At 38.3% G+C, this 18,681-nt stretch overlaps 2 long non-coding RNA genes across 2 annotated transcripts in view; one reads left to right on the top strand and one right to left on the bottom strand.

Moving 5' to 3' along the window:
- Positions 1-1,958: 1,958 nt before the first annotated feature.
- LOC115304535 overlaps positions 1,959-18,681 on the top strand; it is a 26,956-nt gene continuing 10,233 nt past the window's right edge. Inside the window, exon 1 of the long non-coding RNA XR_003914482.1 lies at positions 1,959-2,027. This is a non-coding gene — a long non-coding RNA (uncharacterized LOC115304535). The remainder of the gene's footprint in view (positions 2,028-18,681) is intronic.
- LOC115304534 lies at positions 7,848-15,919 on the bottom strand. The gene is made up of 2 exons (XR_003914481.1): positions 15,813-15,919; positions 7,848-8,168 (listed from the first exon to the last, which is right to left on the bottom strand). It is a non-coding gene; the product is annotated as an uncharacterized LOC115304534 (long non-coding RNA).

The following is an 18,681-nucleotide window of genomic DNA, read 5'->3' as shown; positions in this document are numbered from 1 at the left end:
CAGGAGAAACCTAATGGAGGACCAGGGGGAGGGGAAGAGGGAAAGAGAGTTGAGGAGAGAGAGGGATGCAAAACTTGAGAGACTATTGAATGCTGAAAATGAACTGAGGGTTGAGGGGAAAGGGGGAGGGGGGAAAAGAGGTGGTGGTGATGGAGGAGGGCACTTGGGAAGAGCACTGGGTGTTGTATGGAAACCAATTTGACAATAATCTATTTAAAAAATATATCTTCAAAGCATATATTAAAAATATGTTCTTCAAATAAAGATCCCAGAAATAAACCCATGCTTATATGGTCAATTAATCTATGACAAAGGAGGCAAGAATACACAATGGGGAAAAAGACAGTGTCTTTCAATAAATGGTGCTGGGAAAACTGGACAGCTACATATAAAGGAATGAAACTGGGCCACTTTCTTACACCATACACAGAAATAAATTCAGAATAGATTAAAGGCCTAAATGCAAGTAAGGCCTGAAACCATAAAAATCATAGACGAGTGCCAGGCAGTTATTTCTCTGACACTGGCTATAGCAACATTTTTCTAGATAACGTCTCCTAAGACAAGCGAAACAAAAGCAAAAATAAACTATGGGGACTCCATCAAAATAAAAAGCTTTTTGCACAGCAAAGGAAACTATCAACAAACAAAAGGACAACCTACTGAATTGGAGAAGATATTTGAAAATGATATATATGATAATGAATTAATACCCAAAATATATAAAGAAATTATATAACTCAACACCAAAAAAAAAAAAAAACCCAATGAAATGAAAAATGGGCAGAGAACCTAAATAGACATTTTTCCAAGAAGACATACAGATGGTCCACTGACACATGAAAAGATGCTCAATATCACTAATCATCAGGGAAATGCAAATCAAAACCACAGTGAGACACCATCTTAGACCTGTCAGAATGGCTAAAATCAAAAACACAAGAAAAAACAGGTGTTGGACAGGATGTGGAGGAAAAAGAACCCTCTTGCACTGTTGGTGGGAACATAAATTGGGACAGCTACTGTGGAAAACGGTATGGAAGTTCCTCAAAAAGTTAAAAACAGAAATACCATATGATCTGAGGTGCCTGGATGGCTCAGTTGGTTGATTTTGGCTCAGGTCATGATCTCATGGTTGTGAGACTGAGCCCCATATTGACTGAGATCCTCTCTCTCTTCCTCTGTCTCTCCCCCAACTAAGCACATGCTATTACTCCCTGTTCAAAAAAAAGAAAAAAAGTTCCCTACTATGCCCAGTTTGCAAAGACCTTTATAAATGAATAATCAATGAATTTTATTCTTTCTGCATCCATTGAGATGACGTGGTATTTTTTTTCACTTAAAATTTCAATTAGTGGATTTAAATAAACTATTTTTTAAAGCTTGAATTAGAAAATTCTTGCATTCATTGTATAAACCCAACCACTTTAAAATTGGAGGATTGGCTAAAAAACAATTCCTTCTAAATATATTTATAGTCAAGTTTCAATTAAGTTAAGTAGTTTTCCCAAACATTGTAACTAGAAATTGAAAGGTAGTAAAGAGCAAGGATTAAAATTCCTTTAAATCTAAAATATACTTCTCATGTTGCCTGTCTCAAACACATACACCATTATATATGAAATATGTAAGTGAAATATCCCATCTCTCTCTCTATCTGTGCATCTACACACACACACACACACACACACACACAGAGGAAAACATCACTTGTGACTCATTTGTTCTGTCCTCGGAGGTAAAAAAAAAAAAAAATGGAAGGTGACATTTCATTTTTCCACTGAACTGAAAAGAGAAATGCCTTATTTTGATTTACATAAATTGACTTTAGAGGCTGCTCCTGTAACCCTGGATCATAATGGTATTATGAGGTCACACAACTCCTATTATTGTTGAGAAACACAGCAGGGGCTCTAAGTTACAGTAAATAAAATTAAGATAGCTCTTCTAATTAAATTAATCAGATCCAACAAGTGGCACAGCCCTTTTCACCTGAGACAGAAGCAAGATAGAGATGATCACAAACTGTAAGCATATTAGGAAAGTCTGGGAAATGTGAAGTTTGGCTGAGCAATCTGAGAGCTTGATAATGAAGACCATGGACTACTTTTTCTCTTCCTATCTCTTTTTCTCTTTTCTTCTTCTTCTTTTAATACAACCTAAACTTAAAGGTAATTAGAATAAGCTAAGAGTTAAGAGAAAAATACAAAATTATACCTTGACTTCCTTTTTTAAATGTTTTTTATTTTGAGAGAAAAAGAGAGTGTGCAAGCGGGAGAGGGACAGAGAGAGAGGGAGAGAGAGAGAAACCCAAGCAGGCTCCATGCTCAGCATGAAGCCAGACTCGGGGCTCATTCTCAAGAACCCTGAGATCATAACCTAAGCTTAAATCAAGAGTCAGACACTTAAAAGACTCAGCCACCCACACACCCTAGTGACTTTCTTTTTAACATTTAAATAATTCCTTTTTAACATTAATTCCAAATGTCATATTTTAAAAATAGTGTCTGAGTAACCACTGCAATGGATTTACATTTTTTTTGTAAATAAAATATACAAAGCTCCAAGTTATAAATTGTAGAGGCAGGACAGTAAATAACCCAGTTGATTTAGACCAAATGACTAAGACACCACTGCCTCCTCATGGCATAATCCCAGAATGACAAGTTATGATTATTGGACGGTGTTTTGTTTTTTCAAATCTTAGTTTTGACAGCCAATGTCACAGAAGCCATGGCTTAGAGTAGAAAGAGAGTTGCTATAAAGATCCCAGAAAGACATGAGAAGAATATCAGTTCTGAAAAGAGACAAAACCAGAGAAAAGTTATCCAGGTTTTCTTTCGTGTCTCCCAGGTATGGGGGCAGAAAGCCTAAATGTCCATCAATTGATGAATGGATCAAGAAGATGTGGTGTATATATATATACAATGGAGTACTACATGGCAATGAGGAGGAATGACATATGGCCATTTGTAGGAAAGTGGATGGACCTCGAGGGTGTCATGCTAAGCGAAATAAGTCAGGCAGAGAAGGACAGATACCATATGTTTGCACACATAGGTCTGACAAGAGAGACTTGGCAGGGGACCATGGAAAGAGGAAGGGGAAAGAGAGTGAGGGAGAGTGAGGGACACAGATCACGGGAGACTACTGAATACTGAAAACGAACCATGGTCATGGAGGGGGGCACTTGTGGGGAGAAGCACTGGGTGTTATATGGAAACCAAATTGACAATAAAACTATTTAAAAAAAAAGGTTAAATAAAAAAGACTTGAGATTTATGAAAAGCTGGCCTTCAGTAGTTCCAAAATGGTATGCAGCAGAGTGTGATTGTACAGAAAAACTAACAGACACTTAAATCAAGTCTACATTACAGGCATTGCTCCTTTCTGATTCATGTAAAGTTATATATATATACACATATAAATAACCTAGGTCTTTCTTCATAAATATATAAAGACCCAGGCTCAAAAAATGTCATTTATTGTACGTTTGTCTATGAATAAAGTTACTTAACCCTCTAATAGTTTCCTCATCTAGGGGGATAATCATAGTACCTACTTTAGTGAGTTTTTGCAACTCAATTTAGTGAGTTTTGCAGTTAAAAATGTTAATAATAAAAATAATAACATGACTGAGTCCTTACCATGTGCCACAGGTTATTTTAAGTGTTTTACTTTATCTTATTTCTTCTCAAGACATTTATAAAGCATGTAAAGGTCTTAGCTAATACTATGTCAGCAGTTTTTACTCAATAAATGATATTTTTAAAGTCTGCATAGTCTTCTCTGTATCTCAAGTTAAGTAGGAGGAACATATCTGTTTATGCAGTTCAGCCAATAAGGCGTGTTTTCCAGGCACTGTACTTGGCTCTGGGAACACCCTCGTATTCCCAGATGAGTAAAACAGTGTCTCTTCCTTTAAGACATTCATATTGTGTGGGAGAAGGCTGTATTAACAGCCATAATGCAACACAATCTTTTATATTACAACAGTGTGACAATATTGCTATGGGAGTTCTGAGGAGGGACAAATATCATTCTTTATCAGACGGTCAGGGAAATAGTCACAGCAAAAATACCTATTTGACTTTGCCTTGTCTAGATTACTAAGTTTTAGGAAAAGAAGAAAAAAATCTTCCTGGAGAAAGAAACACTATAGTAAAGGGAGAGAGATGTGGACACAAAGTATCTGAGGTTAAGAGGATGACCTTTGGAATTAAACACAGTTGAACTCAAGTCCCTGCTCTGCTCTCCACCTGCCTTGTGACCCGAGGGCAGGCTACTTCTCTTTCTCCTGTTTCCTTGCCTAGAAAAAGGATGTGACCATGCCCTACCAAAGGTTGGTTTTGAGAATTAAATGAGATGTACGCATAACATTTAGGACATTGTCTACCCCACCTGAGCTGTGTTGTTATTAATATATATCCCTCTAAGTTGTCATTTGCTGAAAAAGGTAAACCAGCTATTAACTGCTAATTTTTTTGTCAAGCAGAATAAACCATGTTAAATGAATTGTAAGATGCACTTGTATTTCAGAAACACTAAAATATGAAAAATGTGCATCTTAGAATCAAGGAAGATTACATTACTATAAATTAAGAGAACTAGTCTGCAAAGAATCTTGAATGCTATCCTGAATATTCAGATTTGAGCCTACTGTTAAAATCCTTCCCTTTTTGGTGGTTTCTAGATATTTTGTTTACAGTTCTTAAATCATACCTTAAGGTTAATGCTAACTTTCTGTTTCATGTGGTCTCTAACATGTCCTTGGCAAATAGTGGACATTCCAAAGAGTATGGATTTAAACGGAATCTGACCAACCTGTGAGAGGTGACCATCAGGGTCTCAGCCTAGAACTCAAAGGAATAAGCCATAAGATCAGTACAAAATGAATGCAAAAGATTCAGTTTTTGCCTGAACCCAATCTCTGATCAATAGCTCACATCCTCCCACTCTGTGCTTGATAATCCTACCAAAACAAACAAAAACAAAAAACAAAACCAACCACATCAGTGGCAACTAAATTTTAGAATGCATCTGAATCATGTGTTAAAACATTGATTGCTGCCCACCCCCCAAGAGTTTCTCCTTCAGTAGGTCCAGGGTGGAGCCCAAGAACTTGAATTGTTAAACTTGGTAGACTAGTACTGATGCATCGGGTCTGAGGACAACTCAAGTAAAGGAAATTGGGCCTCCAGAGCCTCAGCCAGGGATAATTATTCAGAAAGGCCCTTGGCTCTTCTGACCTTCTCTCTAGTGGGCTGCATAAGTCTGCCTCAATGCCCAGAAGCCTGTGAACCTCTCCAGTCAGCTGCCTTCTCTGGCTCTGGCTCTTCTGTTTGTTTGGCATTCTCCACCTCCACGAAAACGTTAGAATATTGTCCTGGGGAGAAGCAGCTGTGCTCCCATTGAGCATTATTAGCCATAGAGAGAGATGAATGGGAAGTGAGATTCTGCAGGTATCTTGGGGTCTTGTTACTGCAAACTACACATGTCTCTTCAGGCTCTGGCAGCTTCTGCCTCCTCTGACAGATCATAGGAAGCTTAGTTAAGGAAAATTCATGGAAGGAGCTCTCCCCAATGTCCAAGCTCTGGAACAATTGCTGAACTTTAGCCTCCCTCATCCAGAGACCTCTGAAGAAACTGGCCAGCTGCCCACTTTGTCTTCAACTATTTCTCAGCAAAAAGTATTAGAAATACAAAAAAGAGAGGAGATACCCTTAAGGCATCCCTAGTGAGCTCCAGCCTGACCTGCTATAGCCAATTGCAAGCAAAAATTATCTTCAGCCTCACTAGCTAGGATTTTTCAGAAGCTAGCTGGACTTAGAAAATATTTGTTGACTGTTAGAGGAAAGGGAGTACACCACTTAGAACCCTGAACTATAAACATTAAAAACACATAACTCAGGTAATTAAACATACATGGCATTTTGTTATTGGGATGTCTGAACAGAATAGACTCCTCCTTTCCATAATTGTTCACACATCCTTCCTACTGCTTTGTTATTGTAACAGCGACCACTCTATTAACCTCCTCCCTGATTAACATTGACATTTACTGCATAGCTCACCCAAACATTACTGCTTAACTACAAAGAGCTACTCAAGGACTTGGACCATCTCCTCCAACTATTATACTCCCAGTTTGTATCCTACTTGTCAAGACACAGTAGGTGCTTAATAAACATTTACAAAATAAATAATGTTAACATCAACCTCCTGATCTCTCTTCATTATCGTTTTATCCCTTATACCCTTTCCATGAGGAAACTTCATTGTTTTGTTTTTTTTTAATAAAACCCCTATCCTGGTGATACCTCTTTTTCTATTTTAGAGACATTTCACCATGGATGAACCAACTCATATACTTTTAATCTTTAATGAAACATGTAAATCTTTTACTTCAGTTTTCAAACACAGATTTTAAGCAGCTTAGTAGAATTTATCAAATCTTTCTCTTATTTCTGTTGCTGTGTTTTTCAACAACATGTCTCCAAGTATACTGACATTACTTCCCACCCATCAATTCCTTTCTTAAAGCCCACTTTCCCTGTAAGCTGGCTTCCGTCTTTCCTCCTCCTCAGGAACTACAGTCTGTGCACTTATTCTTGACAAATCTTAACTACCACTTTCTTCTTTGATTTCTATACTTACTTGACTATTATGAAATCACACTTTCCCAGTTTCCTTATACTTCTTGTAATTCTTTTTCTCTGCTTAATAGATCCTACTTTATTTTTTAATAGTTTATTGTCAAATTGGTTTCCATATAACACCCAGTGCTTCTTCCCACAAGTGCCCTCCTCCATGACCATCATCCCCTCCCACCCTCTCCCTCCCTCTCCCCCTTCAGTCCATGGTTCGTTTTCAGTATTCAGTAGTCTCCCTTGATCTGTGTCCCTCACTCTCCCCCACTCTCTTTCTCCCTTCCTCTCCCCATGGTCCCCTGCCAGGTCTCTCCTGTTAGACCTATAATGCAAACATATGGTATTTATACTTCTCTGCCTGACTTATTTCGCTTAGCATGACACCCTTGAGGTCCATCCACTTTCCTACAAATGGCCATATTTCATTCTTCCTCATTGCCATGTAGTACTCCATTGTATATATATACCACATCTTCTTGATCCATTCATCAGATGATGGATATTTAGGCTCTTTCCATGATTTGGCTAAATGGTAGATGTCTTAGGACAAGACTTTTAGAGCTTGCAAATGCTGAATTAGCAATGCTGTTCACCAATACTACAGTATTCTATCTAACCACATGACAGGAGGGAATTTCTGAACCATCTCAAAGCTAATAATGCCTATGTCTTGTTTGAACCAATGAAATATGAGTGGGGTGCCTGGGTGGCTCAGTCAGTTGGGCATACAACTCGATTTATGCTCAGGTCATGATCCCAGGGTCATACACCAGCCCCATCTTGGGCTCCATGCTCAGGGTGGAGCCTGCTTAAGATTCTCTCCCTCTGCCCCTCTCTCCTGTTCATGCTCTCTCTAACGTAAAACAAAACAAAGCAAAACAAAACAAAAAAACAAAATAAAAAGTAAGTGGAAGTTACATGTTTAAGGAAAATGTTTTTAAAGAAGGCACAATTCATCATGTTTCTGGTTTGCTACATCAGAAACTGCTGAAGCATGAAGAAGAAACTCTCAGCTTGATTATCTGAGTGAGGATGATACACATAGGGCCCTTCCCCTAAGCCCCCCAGAAAGGACATGTGATATGAGGGGGAAAAAACTTTCCAGTTTTAAACTGCTGAGATTTGGGGGTTATGTTGAGAGTCCCAAGAGTACCTTCAGGCTTGATGATCCCCAGAAAGACTCACAGGACTCAGGAGTGGTCCTAATTATGGTTACAGTTTATTACAGGGTTAGGATACAAATCAAAATCAACAAAGGGAAAACGCACATGTGGCAAAACCCAGGAGAAACCAAGCACAATACTCCAGTTGTTCCCTCCCAGTGGAGTTGCGTGGGGACACACTTGATTCTCCCAGGAATGATATGTGAGAACACGTGTGAAGAGTTGCCAACCAGGAAAGCTCAGCAGAGCTATGAAGTCCAGGGTTTTTACTGGAGGTCAGTCTCACACAGTGCCTATATGACCAACCTCCGCCACTCAGACTCAAGTCTTCTCCAGATCAAAAGCAGGCAATTCACTGTAAATATAAACTTATTTGGTCAAAGTAGTCCAGTACAGCTCAAAGCCTCAGTCTACAAAAATATTCTTTTCAGGCAGACTATTTCAAGGGTTTGGAGAATATCTCCCAGGAGCCAGCCAAGGAAGAGTCCTAAAGACAGGCCTTTCTTTGGAATATGTAGGGAATAAGAAACCCCGGCCTGTGGAGTTAACTCTTTCCTGCCCAGGGAGTTAATCGAGGGGGTCATACAGCCTTTCCTGATTATGTTATAGACATCCAAATCATCCAAATCATTTCCACTTTCGAAATCTTGTTAAACTAGAAAAATGAACAAATGTCCAAACAAAGCTATAAAGGAAAGTAGAATAATTTAAATATATATACTTAATAAAATAAATCTTTGGAAATAATACTTTTTGAAACATATGCAAGTTAATAAGTATCACTACTAGGAGATCTGCATTGCAAGAAATTTAAAGAAAAGCCCTTCGGGGAGAAGGAAATGATACCATATGAAAATCTGGATCTACATAAATAAATTTAGGTACCAGAAAGGATATTTACATGAGTAATTATAAAAGACAATTTATTCTTTTTAAATCTCCTTTAACAATAATCGACTATTTAAAGCAAAAAATAATGTATTTTGGGGGGGTTATAACATAAGACAACAATAGGACGTATCAGCAGATAACTGAAAGTATCTTGTTATAAGATTCTTATACTACACATAAAATGACACAATATCACTTGAGGGTATACCCTAATATGTTAAAGATATAAACTAAAAATCATAAAGCAGCCCTTAAACTAAAACCAAAAGAGCTACAGCTAATAATCCAACAAAGGAGATAAAAGAAAATCATACGATACTCAGTTCACAAAGACACAGAAAAAGAGGAACAAAGGAACAAAGAATAGCTAGGACAAATAAAAAACAAAGAGCAACATGGCAGCCTTACACCCAAATGTATCACAAATCACATCAAATGGAAAACTGGACAGCAATGTGCAAAAGACTGAAACTGGACCACTATCTTACACCATACACAAAAATAAATTCAAAATGGATTAAACACCTAAATTGAGACCTGAAACCATAAAAATCCTATAAGAGAATACAGACGGTAAACTCTTTGACATCAGCTATAGCAACTTCTTTCTAGTTATGTCTCCTGAGGGAAACAAAATCAAAAATAAACAATTGGGACTTCATCAAAATAAAAACTTCTGCACAGTGAATGAAACAATCAACAAAACTAAAAGGCAACCTACTGAATGGGAGAAGATAATTGCTAATGGCATATCTGATATAGGGTTAGTATTCAAAGTACATAAAGAGCTTATAAAACTCAATATCCAAAATATTAATAATCCAATTTAAAAATGGGCAGAAGACATGAACAGACATTTTTCCAAAGAAAATATACACATGACCAACAGTGAAAAGATGCTCAACATCACTCACCATCAGAGAAATGCAAATCAAAAGTACAATGAGATATCACCTCACACCTGTCAGAATGGCTAAAGTCAACAACACAAGAAACAATAGGTATTGGTGAAGATGTGGAGAAAAAGGAACTCTCATGCACTGTTGGCAGGAATGCAAATTGGTGCAGCTACTGTGGAAAATACTGTGGAGTTTCCTTAAAAAGTTAAAAATAGAAGTACCATATGATGCAGAAACTTTAGTACTAAGTATTTATCCAAATACAAAAATTCTAATACAAAGGGATACATGCACACTGATGTTCATAGCAGTACTATCAACAATACCCAAACTACAGAGAGAGTCCAAATGACCATCAACTGATGAATGGATAAAGAGGTGGTATATATATATATATATATATATATACACAATGGAATATACTCATGGATGGAGCTAGAGAGTATAATGCTAAGCAAAATAAGTCAGAGAAAGACAAATACCATATGACTTCACTCATATGTGGAATTTAAGAAACAAAACAGGGGCACCTGGGTAGCTCAGTCGGTTGAGCGTCCGACTCTTGATTTAACCTTAGGTTATGATCCCAGCATCGTGGGATTGAGCCCCACATCAGGCTCCATCCTGAGCATGAAGCCTGCTTGGGAATATCTCTCTCTCTCTCCCCCTATGCCCCTCTCCCACTTGTGCACCCCCTCTCTCTCAAAAAAATAAATGAACAAAGAAAAAAGGCACAAACAAACAAACTAACAAAAACCCACACTCTTAAATACAGAGAACCAACTAGTGGTTCCCAGAGGGGAGATGGGGGGCGGAGGGGCGGTGAAATAAGTGAAGGAGATTAAGAGTCTATTTATCTTGATGAGCCCTGAGTAATGCACAATTGCTGAACCACTATATTGAATACCTGAAACTAATATAACACTATACATTAAGTATACTGGAATTAAAAAAATGTTTTAAGAAATTGAAAACCAAAATTTTCAGATCCTGTTTTGAAGTTCAAAGTAAAGGTGGATTCTCCTAAGCTCATTCCTACTGTCTAGAAGCACTAGATGTTTAATACAATGGTGGAAGGCAATGAAGCAGCAAAAAATCCTAGAAATTAAAACTCAAATTTTATAATATTTTCTCATTCTTTCATCATTATCATTTGGACTGAATAGAATCTGGGCTGAGGGTGGGAGGGGAGAGCCAACTGTCTCAGATCTATGATGTCACAGCTGAAGTTACAGTTGAAAAGGGCAGGGTAGATGGGGAGCAGACGGGATGGGGTTATTGTGAGGTTAATGATGATCTGCAAAAGTCTTTAGATTAGATATGCTGTGTGGGAGAAGAACCAGGGTCACCTGTCTACCATCCCCCTTCTGATACACTTACTTCCTGACAGAGGAAGGTGCAGACTTTCATGTATCCCCTCTCTTCCACCTCCTCAATGTAAGAAATATTAGTAAATCTTTGTCATTTCAATTTAGAAGGTAAGCATCAATCTGAAATCCCTCTAGAAGTTAGTTGGGTATACAACGTAGGGACATTTATTTATCACAGGGTAAACATTTGCTAAGAAGTCCTTATGTCATCTACAGTGTAAATCAAGGTCACCCATCTAAAACCATGCTTCTCTTGAACTAGGATGGAGAGGAAGGCCAGAATCTGTTCCATGAAACTGAGTATGAGACCCAAGCACTGCTATCCAGAAAGCTGGAAGAAAGGAGGCTTGCTGTGAACTTATGGGTCAAGAAAGCTTCAGAAAGGAATTAGGACTTGGCTTGAGCTTTTGAAGTATGCAGATATTTTGATGTAAGAGTTTGTAGGAGGTCAGAAAGAAAGAGAGTCAAAGTGTCTTCAAGGTTTCCAAGCTGCCTATCTTTAAGGTGTTCAGAATGGTCAACTGGACCTCAAGGCTGAGAGACAGGAATTGAGTAGCCTTAAACTTATAGGAAAATGGAAACCTGTTCTAAGGGTATGAAGTCTCTTGCAGACAGCTGCAGAAGTATGAGGAAAAATAGTGAGTAGATATTGGGAGTCTCTGAGTTCTATATGAGAAAGCATAAAAACCACACTAGAGATGTCTGCTGACAAATAGGTGTTCTGGCAGTGGAAGACTGAAAAATAGTGGTAACAATATTTAAAGTGAACTTTACAGTTACAAAGGCTTTCATATAATCCAACTCCAAACTCTGGAAGGTAAAGATCATTTCTCCTACTTTTTCCACATGAGGAACTAAATTTATACAGGCAAAGAGACTTGACAAAAGTCCAAGAACTGGAACACAATGAAGCTGGAATTCAGACAAACTCTTCTGTCTCCAAATTCCAAATTCTTCCTACTGCAGTGTAATTAGGCTTTCAATAACTCAGTATAAAACAAGTAGGACATAATAATTTATGCTTTTATAAAGAAGTCATAATAAAAAGTGTATTCAAACAGACTGAGTTGGAATCAGCTTTTTTACTACTATTATCTAGCATGCAAGAGCCTCAGTTTGCTGAAAACTAAAATGCTCCACCCACACCTTCCTCACAGAGGACTGTTTGAGGATGAAAAGTGTGGATCAAAGCACCTACCTCGGTGCCTGGTTGATGGAGGTTCAATCTTCTTGAACCCCAATTTCTAGGAATAAACTGCTAAAATTCTACCATTTTCTCTCTCCTCTTTCTCCCCTCTCCCCCCTCCTTTCTCTCTCTCTCTCTTATCTGTGTGTGTGTGTGTGTGTGTGTGTGTGTGTGTGCGTGCGCATGTTGGGTATTGTTTGGTTTTTTTATTTAGCCAGTTTTTTGAATGAATAATTTAATCAATTTATGCTTCTCCATTGATCATTACATAGCAATAATTGCTTAGTATTGCCATTTTGATGAATCCCAAACATATTGTCATTCCATTGTTCCTCTCCTTACCTCTTGCTATCTTTCTTTGTGATTTGCTGAATTTTTCTTTTAGAACAAAATAAGCTGTTTAGTTAGGATTATATTTTCAGAAATTGCAGATACAATTGTAACATTTATAACAGGAATATATATATATGAACACACACACACACACATACACAAAATGTAGTTCATTCAGTGGAGATAAGAATGTTCATTTTTAGAAAAAGTTCATTTTAGCCTAATCAGTAATTATAATGGCAAGTATGATCACCTACAATACACAACAAAAAACACTTATTAAACTTGTCAATAAATTTTGTGAAAAATGCTCAATAAAAGGAAATTTCCTAAAATGAGCCATAAGTAAACAAACCTTAAACTAATAGGATTAATATTTGTTGTCAAAAACCCAAGGGCTCTTTCTATTTCCGTATACTCTGTAAGAACCATGAATTGTGAAAGAAAATCAGAATTTGGAATTTCAATAAAATGTCATTAAAAACTTTACAAAAATGGCTCTTATATATTGATAAGAAAATAAACTAGTTGTACAATCCCCATTACTACTTTAATAAAACTAGGAAATGACTGGGAATGAATTGTTGAATTTTTCTAGTGGCATGCTTTCTTTTCTCTTTATCTTTTGTGTATGTACTAGAGATTACTTCTTTGTGGTTACAATAAGGTTTAAATAAACATCTTATATAGTATAGAACTATATACTGATAACTTTGATTGCATCCAAAAACTACATTTTTACCCCTCCCCTACATTTTATGTTATTATTGATATTTACATTTTTTTTAAGATTTTGTTTTAAGAACCTCTGCATCCAACGTGGGGCTTGAACTCACAACCCAAAGACCAACAGCTGCATGCTCTACTGACTGAGCCAGCCAGGCATCCCAATACTTACATCTTTTTGTAATGTGTATCCATAAAAAAAATTATTGTAGCTATATGTTTAATACTCTTGGGTTTTAATGGTTATACTAGCCTTAAAAATGATTTAAGCATCAACATTACTGTATTGAAGTATTCTGAATAGACTATATACTTATTTTTTCTAGCAAGATTTATACTTTCATGTTTTCATTCTGCTGTTTAACATCCTTTCATTTCAATTTGAAGAACTCCCTTTAGCATTAAAAATTTTTTATATATATATTTATTTTTGAGAGACAGAGGCAGAGCACAAGTGAGGGAGGAGCAGAGAGAGAATGAGACACAAAATCTGAAGCAGGCTCCAAGCTCTGAGGTGTCAGCACAAAGCCCAACACAGGGCTCAAACCCACAAACCGTGAGATCATGATCTGAGCCAAAGTCAGATGCTTAACTGACTGAGCCACCCAGGTGCCCCTTGCATTTATTGTACACCAAGTCTAGTGGTGATAAACTTGCTCAGCTTCTGTTTGTGTGGGAAAATCTTTGTCTCTCATTTGTTTCTGAAGGTAGAGTATTCTTGATTACCAGGTTTTTTTTATTTTGATGCTTTGGTGGGGTGTCAGCGTAGCTCAGTTGGTTAAGCATCTGTCTCTTGATCTCAGCTCAGGTCGTGATCTCATGGTTTGTGAGATGGACCCCCTTTTCAGACTCTGTGCTGACAGTGAAGGACCTGCTTGGATTCTTTCTCTCCCTCTCTCTCTGCTCTTCCCTTGCTCTCTCTCAAAATAAATAAAGAAACTTAAAAAAATACGTTGGCTATTTTATCCTACCACCTCTGGCCTGCAAGGTGTCTGCTGCAAAGTCTGATAGTCTTCTGGGAGTCCCTTTGTATGTGGCAATTCACTTTTTCTTGCTACTTTCCAAATGCTCTTTGTCTTTGACTTTACACAATTTTATTATAATGTCTCAGTGAAGATTTCTCAATGCTCAGCCTTTCTGAGATTTTTGAGCATCCTGAATCAGGATGTTTATTTCCCTCCCTGGATTTGGGGATTTTTTGGCATTATTGTTAAATAAACTTTCTTCCCCTTTCTCTTTCCCTATTTCTTCTCTCAAAATGTCTATATTGTGTCATTTGGTGGTATCCCATAAGTTACCTAGGCTTTCTTCCCCCTTTTGCATTCTTTTTTCTTTTGTTCCCCTGCTTGAGTCTGCTCTTGAAGCTCTCTATAGAATCCTTAAGTGCAGTCATTATATTCTTCAGCTCCAGCTCCAGAAAGTGTTTGGTTCTTTTTTTTTTTAATGGTTTTATCTCTTTGTTGAACTGTTCCTTTTGCTTATGTATTGCTTTCCTGATTTCCACTAGCTGTCTGTGACCTCTTACAGCTCACTGAGCTTCTTTAATATGATTATTTTGAATAGTTTTTCATTTCTTTGGTGCCTGCCACTTGACCTTTATTTTGTTCCTTTAGTAACACTGCTTTCCTTGATTCTTCATTGTCCTTGAGCTTTTCCATTGCTGTCTTTGCATTTGAAGAAGCAATCCCCACTGGTTTTGGGAGTCAAAGACCTACATCAATAGCCCAGGTAAAAATGGGGGGGGGGGGTCTCTCAGGCCTCTTTTATGGATGCACTCATCCTTATCTTCCTTTTTCCCTCTTGGGGAAGGTTTTGGATTTTGTGTCTTCTCTTCCCATAAAGCCAGTCTGGGTATTGGGAGCCTCCTGTTTGTTTTCCCCTGGAGCATTCAAGATTATATGCCTACTCTCGTTCCTACATAACTGCGCCAGCTGCTGCTATCTACATACTGTGCAGATGCTTGCATGTGCCATCTGCAAAGCCTTATATGCACCATCTTGGGGTGTGTGCAGAATGCTGTGGGCATTTGTCAGCCAGCTGCAGGGGTAGAGGGACCTGTAGATAAGGAGACTCATGGAGTTCATGGGTGGGCCTCTTGGTAGAGTCTACAAACCAACTAGTAGGATCTGGAGCTAGTTTCTGAGATCCATGTGGTGGCTTCTGTGAGTGCCACTCCTTTTCTCTATTCCCAGATCCACCCAAACTAGCTGTGCCAATCACTCCAGTGACCTGGGTGAGGTGAAGCAGAAGTTGGCCTCTTCGACAACATCTTACAAGGCTGGGGAATCAGGGTACTCATTTCACGCTCACTTTTCCCCATGGGAGAAACCACAGGCTGAGAGGGTTTCTTTTGGCACTGAGCAATGCTTTCCTTAGGGAAGGGTGACACAGGTAAAGTGAAACTGTTTTTCTTACCCCCTTCAATGCATCTATTTATGGATAGTTTGCTCCTACAAGGTGCTGGAATCTCCCCCACTAAACTCCTGGTTTCCCACAGAGGTATTCCCATCCACGATAGTTGTCAAAATTGATGTTTCTGTGAGGGGTATGAGGACTGGAATTTCCTTTTCTGCCCTCTTGCTGACATCACCTACCCAGTGCCTCGTCAGATTTATCATTCATTCTTTCCAGAAAATCCACTGATGACCCCGTGCAACCAAAGGTGGGTAAGACTTCCAAATAGACTGGTTCCTTTGGGGTTTTTCATTCCTAGGGAAAATGGAGAAGAAGGGACTATAGCTAGGAGACAGGAATGCTGCCTAGCACGAACCATATCTTGGAGGAGGAATTAGGCATTATTGTTCAGAATGCTCTTGACCAGCTGGTGGATCACTGTCTACCAAGACTAGGTAATACCTTCAAGGTTACTACTACACCAGGTAACTCTAGGGGGCAGGAAGGCTATGTGGGTTTTCATAAGGGTAAAAATATGAGACTATTTATACCTGTCACCCTACCAGATAAATCAAGAGATGATAGGAGATGTGGCCTGAAAATGACTCAGTAGGGAGGAAGGAGACTTCGGAATATCTGAAAAATAAGGTGACTTAAAGTGTCCATCTCAATTCCAAAAAAAAAATCTTGTGTTCTATCAGTTTCATGGTATGTCTATTCTGATTCTAGGAGAGTCAGGGTAATATTCCCAAGATATGTCTGGTATTTCAACAGGAAATACAGCTAACAATAACTGAAGCCCTCTGGGACCAAGTATGTACAAGGAGTCATCTTTCACAGCATGTTGAGAGGCAGAAGAAGGGATAGAGAATTTAAGAAAGGAGCAAACTTCTTTCACTCCCCTTGAGTAATTGCTGATTGACAGTGAAGGATTCCCATGCTCTCTCCCATGTTGTTCTGTTACCCATCCAGTCCCAAATCCTCAGAGACTCCTCATGTTTGTGCACTTCAGCACCCTTCTCGGTATCCACCTGTCCCTTAGATAATCCCAGCCTTTTGATAACTGCAAAATGAATAATTTAAATCATATCCACTAGCAAGAACCTAAGGGGAGTACTGAGAAAGCCATATACTTTAAATCTCAGATGAGAAGAAGGCAATGTTACCATTTTGTTATGAAAATTAAAGATCTTAACTCCATTTCTGATCCAAAAGAAAGTTATTTTATCTTTGGAGCTACTCAAATTGTCTGACAACAACTTGACTGTGGCCCTTGATTCCTATATCATAAAAAGTTTTCTGAAAGATTTGGCCCCTCTGGGATGAGTTAGCTTCAAAATAAACCTCTCAAAAAATAAATGAATCAACCTGAAGAGTAGAAGTATTTAGTTTTATCCATTTGAATACCAAATTAAGCCCATTGGAATTATTAATTTTCCTATAATTGCTAATGAGTTTCAAAGAGTAACATGCTAAGTGGTCCCATTGCTTCTAAAGGTCTTGTGTGGAACGTGATTGGACTTTGTCATTAGCACAGAGGAGAACTGTTTTTTCCCACTGGCTATGGCTGGCCAGTCTACAGCAAGACATTAAAGGCATTAAAATTGGATTGTCATTCAGATATAATTTCAATATTTGGGACACCATTCTGCCTTGCATTATTCATAATAGGAAATTGTTTTATTACTAATGCATTTCTATCTGTTGTGAATTTCTTTGGAGTATTTTAATAAGGATCTAGAGGAGCACAAATACCAGATTCATCTGTGGGATTAGAGGTTGCTAACAAAAATGTTTTAATGCTTCAAACTGTCCTACACATTCCCAAATTTATTGACAGTTTAAATGAGGAATAATGGCTAATAGAAAAAAACCATGCTGGAGCTTTCCTGTTCTTTATTAGATTTGAGAGACTCAGACCTGCTTATTGTTGACGACTTCTAAAGTGTTGATAAGTAAAAGAGCTCCATCTTTTACCCATCCAAGAAGAAATTTATAAATCAGGGCTTTTCAAACGTTTGCACATACACAAATCACCTGTATACGTTGTTAAAAAGCAGATTCTTATTCAGTAGGTCTAGCGTGGGCCTGAGATTCTAGATTTCTAAAAGGGTACCATGTGGTGCCAAAACTGCTGATTCATGAATCAGACTTTGAGTTCCAAGAATATAAATAACTGAACCCACTGAAATATCCTCCAATGTGAGAATGAAATAAGATTTATTTCAGGGGTTTACAAGTCCCATTGCTTCAAATATGGTGGAGGAATCAGAGGGAGGAGGAAATCAAAGGAGATTCTGACTAGTCTAGGGGTCTTTTTGAGAATTAAAACTACTCTACACTTTTCAAGACCCTACCCAAAACAGCGATCATGACAGTCTGAAACTTGTTGTGAATCTTTAAACCTAGCCAGTCCAGAGAGAACTCCTCTCAGCTTTCTTCAAACCTAATCAATCATCTCCATTCCAGAATTATACAGAAATACAGCCAAGCAGAATCCATTATGTGATACAGAGGAAACTTCTTGGCTGGTGATTGCTAAGGTCAATAGGTGAAAAGAGCCAAGTTTGCCTCGGCTTAAAGGATACTCTCCTTTATCCAAGAAAGACTGATTTTCCAAGAAGTCACTGCAGGACTCTGCAGTGGGACTACCCACCTGATGACCCAGAATGTAAAAATGTTGATTTATGATCATAACTGCTGCTGTTGTTAGTTTTCTGCTTCCTAAAAGATGAGGTGGGGGGGATTCAAAATAGGATGAGAATTAAAGTCTCATTGCACTCATTTTCCATACAAAAAAAAGGAGACAAGAAGTGAGAAACCAAGGACCTGCTCTAGTGGCAGTGCCCTGGGACTGAGACACTTGGCTAACTCCTAAAGTCCAGCACTGGTTAAATAGAGAATCATGGTGGCCATGATTCACTATGCTTTGCAAATGACCACATGTCTGGTGCAAATTACCAGGATGGCCTCGGCCATATTCTGCAACTGTCTCTCTTTAGTTTCCCATAAGTTCTAACTTCTCCTTCTTTGGCTATACTCCAAACTAAGGATGTGAGCAGAGCTCAG

Source organism: Suricata suricatta, chromosome 10 (genome assembly GCF_006229205.1).
Source record: "Suricata suricatta isolate VVHF042 chromosome 10, meerkat_22Aug2017_6uvM2_HiC, whole genome shotgun sequence".
NCBI classification, from domain to species: Eukaryota; Metazoa; Chordata; class Mammalia; order Carnivora; family Herpestidae; genus Suricata; species Suricata suricatta.
This window is presented reverse-complemented; position numbering and strand designations above follow the sequence as displayed.